We start from the raw sequence: 7,500 nt of genomic DNA on the forward strand, positions 1-7,500 counted from the left end.
GCTATGTTAGGTAGAGCAGGTGGGTTGGTATGGCTTCCGGCTTACATTTTCTGCAAGTCAGCCTCGCAGGGGGCAGGAGAGAACCGGAGAGTGCAGTTAGATCTCTTCCCCTCCCCCTAACCTTACACTCTCCCCCTATGACCCTCTCTCCCTCCTCTCTCTTCTCCGTCTCCTAACACGACCCTCCTCCCCCTTTCCTTCCCTCGCCTCCGCCAACCTTTCCTGCCACTCCCTGCATCCTTCCTGTTAAGGTGAATACTTTGCCGGAAAGGATGAAATGAGAGAGAGAGAGAGAGAGAGAGAGAGAGAGAGAGAGAGAGAGAGAGAGAGAGAGAGAGAGAGAGAGAGAGAGAGAGTAAAAAGTACAAAGTGGCAAATAAAAATGTCCAACACGCAAAAAGAAGGTGCTACATTTTCAGAATAATTGTAAGTTCACCGCCGGAACCTTTCATGTTCTTGAAGCAGCTGCTCAAGAGAAACGATATTGCTGTGTCATGTGGGAGAGGAAGAAGAGGAGGAGGAGGAGAAGGAGGAAGAGGAGGAGAAATAGGATGAGATAATTCCAGAGGTCAAAATTATGTCAAAGTTTCGTTCATGTTGTGGAAAAACAGAGAAAATTTTACGGCATTCAGAGAGAGAGAGAGAGAGAGAGAGAGAGAGAGAGAGAGAGAGAGAGAGAGAGAGAGAGAGAGAGAGAGGATGTGCTAATGATAGGGAGAAAATATACTAGACTTATAGAATGTAATGCGGAAGAAAGAAAACTACATAGTGGATAAATATATTCCATCACCAATAAAAATAGTAATAATAATAATAATAATAATAATAATAATAATAATAATAATAATAATAATAATAAAGTAGAGAAAAAACAAGGGGGAATAGTCAAGCAGAGAGAGAGAGAGAGAGAGAGAGAGAGAGAGAGAGAGAGAGAGAGAGAGAGAGAGGTGGCCTGGGTCAGCGCGCCTCATCAGAGTAGAAACTTGAGGAATCGTGGTCAAGAGTCGTGAGTTTTGAGCCGCGTCTTGTTATCAGTGATTTATGTGGCACCGCGACGAGCAGGGGAGCGATGGAGACTCACGACGCCCTCCCATCCATCCCGCCCCCACCCACCCACCAATCCCAGCCCTCCCCAGCCCCGCCCCCACCGTCACCCGTCACCCGTCACCCAGCCAACCCGTCCGTCACCGCACCTCACCACACTTGCGACAGGTGAATTCTCTCTCTCTCTCTCTCTCTCTCTCTCTCTCTCTCTCTCTCTCTCTCTCTCTCTCTCTCTCTCTCTCTCTCTCTCTCTAGTTTCCTTTTCCTACTGTATTGTACATTTTCTTCTTCTTCTTCTCTTATTATTATTATTATTATTATTATTATTATTATTATTATTATTATTATTATTATTATTGTTTTTCTTCTTCTTCTTCTTCTTCTCCATCTTCTTCCTTACCTTCTTCTTTTGTACCATTATGAATTCTCTCTCTCTCTCTCTCTCTCTCTCTCTCTCTCTCTCTCTCTCTCTCTCTCTCTCTCTCTCTCTCTCTCTCTTCACCTGGTGCCTCACGCCTCGCCACACCTCGCACCCCCGACAAGGTACCGCCTCTCCCTTCAGGATGCCCGTCAAACTTTACACTCCTCCTTGTCATCCTCATCCTCATCTCCGTCCGTCCCTCTTCTCACCTCACCCACCCACCCACGGAACTCACCATGTGGGAATGGAAGAGAAGAGAAAAATTACATAAGATCGTAACGCTATTTTTTTTTTTTTCATAGTCTTCCTCTTCCTCTTTTTTTCCTCTCCTCACCTGCCAGGTATGTTATAAAAGTCAACGTGAAGTTTATAATACTCTTCTTTTTTTATATATATATATGATTCATATCTCCTTTCTTCACTAGAGAAAGAAAAAAAGCAAAAAAAAAAAAAATGAAATCATCCTTATGCAGAATGATGTGATTGTCTCTTCCACAATCGAGGAGACAATTTATAAAACCCTCATGAAATATTATGTAGTTGACGGATAGGTTGATATTTGAATATTGCGTACGTAGCATGAACCGGGATGTGCATGATAAAGTAAAGACATAAAGGCGTGAATTTATCGGTGACCAGACAAGTATCAAGGAAGTGTGAGAGGTGTAGGTGAGGGGGAGAAAAGAAAGTACAGATATTGAGAGACCATGTGAATATAAGATTATAGATAGAAAGGCAAGAGAGAGAGAGAGAGGGAGGGAGGGAGAGGAAGGCGACGATGGACTGGGTAAAGGAGGTTAGTGAAGGGGAGGAGAGAAACAGGACGGGGAGGAAAGGAGGTATATAGTGAGAGAGTTACGTGGATTAACGTGAATGCGGAAGAAAAACGTGAGAATACGTGAAGAACAATAATAAAAGGAATAGGAGAAGTAGGAATGGTAAAACTGGAATAAAAGGAAGACATGGGAAGGTGCAGGAAGAGCTCTGGAATGGGGAGAGGAAGGGAAGGCATGCCGGGATGAGGGAGTGGATGGAAGGGAATGGTAGTTATGAAGGTGAGGGCGGAGGTGGCGGGGCATGGGACTGAGATTGACAGGTGGGGCGGGGCTTGGGCGAGGCGGGGCAGGGGGAAGAGATGGAGGGAAGGGGTGGCGTGCAGCAGGAAGGGGCATAGGGAGGCACGGTGTAGGGTCGAGGGTGGGATGGGGCACGCGGGGGTGTGTGGGGCGCCTCAACCTGTTCTCCTACGTTCCTTATTTAGTCAAGGGTCCTCACGCTCCATACTCCTCCTCCTCCTCTTCCCCCCACGCCATCTCTCTCTCTCTCTCTCTCTCTCTCTCTCTCTCTCTCTCTCTCTCTCTCTCTCTCTCTCTCTCTCTCTCTCTCTCATCACACAATCATTTTTTTCTTCTTGTATCTTCACGTTATATAAATCATGACTGATACGCCCTTCGTACGTAAGCCGAAATTAACGTACTTTGCATTTCTTTATTTTCGTCACTAAACTAGCTCAAACTCTTCGCTCTGGGTGACTGTGAATATAGCTTACACTCGCATCGTGATCAAAAGTCTTATAAAATATTTCCGACAAAGCTGTCATGGATAAGCCAGTAAATTTTTTTTTCTTTCAATGCAGCGACTGAAAGAAATATCATTTGTACGTAAAGCAGCATGGCACCGTTAGTGGTATTCTAAGAAACAATTCTCCCACGAAGCGTGTATCGCCCCGCACCGTTAGTAATATTGATGAGATAAACACTTGACACAAAAATACTCTGTGAAGAAGTCTGCCTTAAAACTGACCGTAACAGAGAGGCGAGAATGGAAAGAAACTCAGTCGTGTATTATATTTTCAAGAAAGCACTCTCAGTAACTTCATTTCAGTTTTAATCATTTTATTATATTCTAGTTTTTCTTTTTTTTTCTCTCATTTTTACTTTCACATGTTATTCTTTCTCCTTTTATAGCTATCAAGATCCAGTTGTTAGGAAATCGTATGTCAGTGTCACGGTGTTCCCTTCCATTACAAGGTGGAGTGTCGCTTTTATAATAATGTTTTAATGGCACCAAATCAATTCCCACCGGGTTATAACTCAGGGTAATCTCAACAACGCCCGGCATTTCTACCAAGCGTTTCAAGAACTGCAAGAGGTTAACGATTGCACTTCTCAATTCTGATTCTCCTTCCTGGAAATCAAAACTCTCTCTCTCTCTCTCTCTCTCTCTCTCTCTCTCTCTCTCTCTCTCTCTCTCTCTCTCTCTCTCTCTCTCTCTCTCTCTCTCTCTCTCTCTCTCTCTCTCTCTCTCTCTCTCTCTCTCTCTCTCTCCATGCCTATTTACCTGTCTATATTTTATTTACTTAGTCAATAAACAATCCTTCATGCTACCTCACAGTAAGGTTGTGTGCCACTACTTACTTATAACACACTGTAGTATCGGTGGTGGTGGTGGTGGTGGTGGTGAATGACGTGGTTCTTTCCAAAATAGATATTCTTAATCTTATGTTTCTTCTTAATCATTTGCTGCTTAGGTGTTCTTCTGGGAGAGAGAGAGAGAGAGAGAGAGAGAGAGAGAGAGAGAGAGAGAGAGAGAGAGAGAGAGAGAGAGAGAGAGAGAGAGAGTTGCATGACCATATCAGTAATATTCCTCCTCCTCCTTGGTCATTTTTCTCATTTCTTAACTTTCATTCACTATTTTCATTCCTTTCAGGCACCACCACCATCACCACGACCACCGCCACCACCACCGCCACCATCACCACCACCACCACCACGACCACCACCACCACCACCACAACCACCTCCTTCTCCTCCTCCTCCTTCTCCTTCTCGTGCTCCCGCTCCTCCTCCTCATTCATTCCTTTCATCACCATTACAATCATCACCGTCATCATTATCATTAAGCACATTTCTCACCTCCAACGGGTCTGGCATCACGCCTGGCCGTATCACTACCAACATCATCCCACACCCATCACCCCGCTTCTCCATCACCCATCACCCATCACCCCGCTTCTCCATCACCACCACCATATAAGTCCATTCCTTGACCTCTTAAACTTCCCATTCCTTCTCCTTCATCACTATCTGTCACCCCTTTCACCTGATTGTTCGTCCGTCTCTCTCTCTCTCTCTCTCTCTCTCTCTCTCTCTCTCTCTCTCTCTCTCTCTCTCTCTCTCTCTCTCTCTCTCTCTCTCTCTCTCTACATATCTTTTTTTACGTCTGTCATTATCTCTTATTCTCATTTGCTTTTAACTGCTATTTTCATATACTCCTTTTTTTTTTATCTTCCTCTCTGTCTTCCTCTTGTAATCTTCCCTCCTCCTCCTCCTCCTCCTCTTCGTCCAGTTCTCCTACGCATATTTCCATCGTCTATTTTTTGTGCATCCGTTATCAGTTTTTTCCTCCTAACTACTCCTACTTTCGCCTTTTTTTCCTGCTCTCCTCTAGTGTGTCTCGCCCAAAAATTCTCTCTCTCTCTCTCTCTCTCTCTCTCTCTCTCTCTCTCTCTCTCTCTCTCTCTCTCTCTCTCTCTCTCTCTCTCTCTCTCTCACTCATTCTATCTCCCACATCTCTGCATGTACTTCCTTTCCTCCTACTTAACCTCCCCCTCCTCCTCTTCCTCCTCCTCCTCCTCCTCATCCTCATCCTCGGCCACTCCCTGTTTCCGGCGAGGAGCAGCACCGGTCAAGTCACCCAGCGCGCGTCAACACCCTCACCCAGAGTCACTGTTTATCATCTTCAGAGACCGCTACCCATGTTCTCCTCCCCAGCGGCGGCTTCCCGTTTTTTGTGTTTGAGGGTTCCGGCGAGGGTGAGGTGAAGGAGGGGCGGAGGGAAGGAGGGAGGGAGAAAGAGGGTGAGTGGGAAAGTCTGTTGTGTGGTCGTCGTGTGTGGGTGATGTGTGTGTGTGTGTGTGTGTGTGTGTGTGTGTGTGTGTGTGTGTGTGTGTGAGGATGTTAATGCTGTTAGCTGTGTGTGATTTATGGCTCTATTTTCTGACTCTCTCTCTCTCTCTCTCTCTCTCTCTCTCTCTCTCTCTCTCTCTCTCTCTCTCTCTCTCTCTCTCTCTCTCTCTCTCTCTCTCTCTCTCTCTCTCCATATTCTACAATCACATACATAAAATTCAATAAAATATACTTAAAATATACTTTTCTTAGATTCATACACTTAACCTGACCTAATCTTGACACCTTTGCACTTTTGACCACAAGGGAATCAGTGTCAGTGCCTGGAGCTCGGTAACACGTATCGAGTGAGTGACCTTCAGACGCGGAACTGATGAAAACTTGCTTCCTAATGTCAACGAGGAAAACAGGTCGCGGTGAAGACTCGATCAGTGAAAGAATTTGTCGCCCGCATCAGTCTGTCGGTGGTGATCAGCCCGTCGCCCTGACACCTTATCACTCAAAACCCTGATTCCCTAAGTGTTCGGATCTAAAGTGAGTGGTGATTCTCTCTCTCTCTCTCTCTCTCTCTCTCTCTCTCTCTCTCTCTCTCTCTCTCTCTCTCTCTCTCTCTCTCTCTCTCTCTCTCTCTCTCTCTCTCTCTCTCTCATTTTTTTCCTGTTCTCCCAGACATTCCTCACTTCAGGTCGATAATCCACCCGAGAGCGTTTAATTGGTTATAGAATGCTGTGGTTGTATTATTTATCAGTTAATTAGATAATTGTTAAATATTAAGTGTTGCAAAGCGGTGAAAGTTACACCTGAAGGCGTTTCATTTTCTCTCCACATCAGTATTGTATTTTTTTATCCGCAGTTGTCAATAAATAACAAAACATATCGCCACTGAAAATATTTGGAGGCGTCGGATTGCGGACTTTCTCAGCCTGTAGTCAGTGTGAATATTTCCTATTGTGCATGATAGCCTCGTGAAGCTGTTTTGTGGAATGCCCGTGCTGCCTCAATAGCGACGCGCGGATCAGCTCTCCTGTTAGGTGAAGCTTAATACACCAGCGACCTTCATATGAAACCGTAAAAAATCATACAAGACTCACTCATCGCTAAATGATATCACTGCGTCCCAAGCTGATAAAGCCTCGCAGCTCCTCGTCATTATTTTTTCACAGCTTTGACCCTACTTATCCTGAGTGACCCACAGTCACGCACAGCAGCCACCACAAGCATCCCTCACAGTTGTCAAGCAGCGTGCACCCGCACCACCACTCACACACGCACGTCAACACCTCATTCCACACCCACGTACACGCACGCACGCCCGCCGAGGCCTCCCGGCACCCCTTTACGGCGACCTAGTGAGCTGACACGCCAGAGCCTCTTCGCCCTGACAATCTCAACAAAACCGATAAAGACGAAGAGGAGCAGCAGTCCGTCTGACCTTCCGCTCACCCTTATCGGCCGCCGCAGCCCGGTAAACCCGTTCATTAAACCTGGGTTATAAACCACTCAAAGCTCTTCTCCCGCCCTCGCCCCCGTCCCCCTCCCGCTCGCTACACTAATGTTATCGGTGAATATCTCAGCCTGGCAGGAGAGGAAGGGAGGAACGGCCTGGGGAGGAAAGGAATTTGGAGGCGGGGGAGGCTTGGTGGGGGGGACGAGGAGGATTGTGGAGATTGTGAGGGGAAAGTGGGGGTGAAAATATCTGGGAGGGGCAGAAAGTGGAGGTCATTGAGAGAGAGGATTGGAGCAAGAGTGCATTCAGCAGATCAGTTGGAGGCTTATAATAATGCCGCGGTTGGACAGTGTAGAGGGAGAGGGGAGAAAGTAGGGACACGCCGAAGGTAGTGAAGGGGTCAGGGAATTAGTAGCCAGGTAAAAGTCGCTGATTATGATGGAGGTTCGTGATTCTCTCTCTCTCTCTCTCTCTCTCTCTCTCTCTCTCTCTCTCTCTCTCTCTCTCTCTCTCTCTCTCTCTCTCTCTCTCTCTCTCTCTCTCTCTCTCTCTCTCTCTCTCTCTCTCTCTCATAGTAATATATATTATTTTGTGTAAGAAGCCACAGTCCAAATATTTTCCTCTCTCTCTCCCCAGGTCACGACGAGAGACGAGGAGCAGGAGGAGGAAGAGTGACGGAT

General features: G+C 46.3%; 1 long non-coding RNA gene across 2 annotated transcripts in view; it reads left to right on the forward strand.

Moving 5' to 3' along the window:
- LOC135101599 (uncharacterized) overlaps positions 1-7,500 on the forward strand; it is a 267,993-nt gene that overhangs the window by 161,708 nt on the left and 98,785 nt on the right. For both annotated transcript variants that reach the window (XR_010269331.1, XR_010269330.1), the window contains exon 3: positions 7,457-7,500. This exon is cut by the window's right edge and continues 19 nt beyond it. This is a non-coding gene — a long non-coding RNA (uncharacterized LOC135101599). The remainder of the gene's footprint in view (positions 1-7,456) is intronic.

This window comes from Scylla paramamosain, chromosome 6, assembly GCF_035594125.1.
Source record: "Scylla paramamosain isolate STU-SP2022 chromosome 6, ASM3559412v1, whole genome shotgun sequence".
Classification (NCBI taxonomy): Eukaryota; Metazoa; Arthropoda; class Malacostraca; order Decapoda; family Portunidae; genus Scylla; species Scylla paramamosain.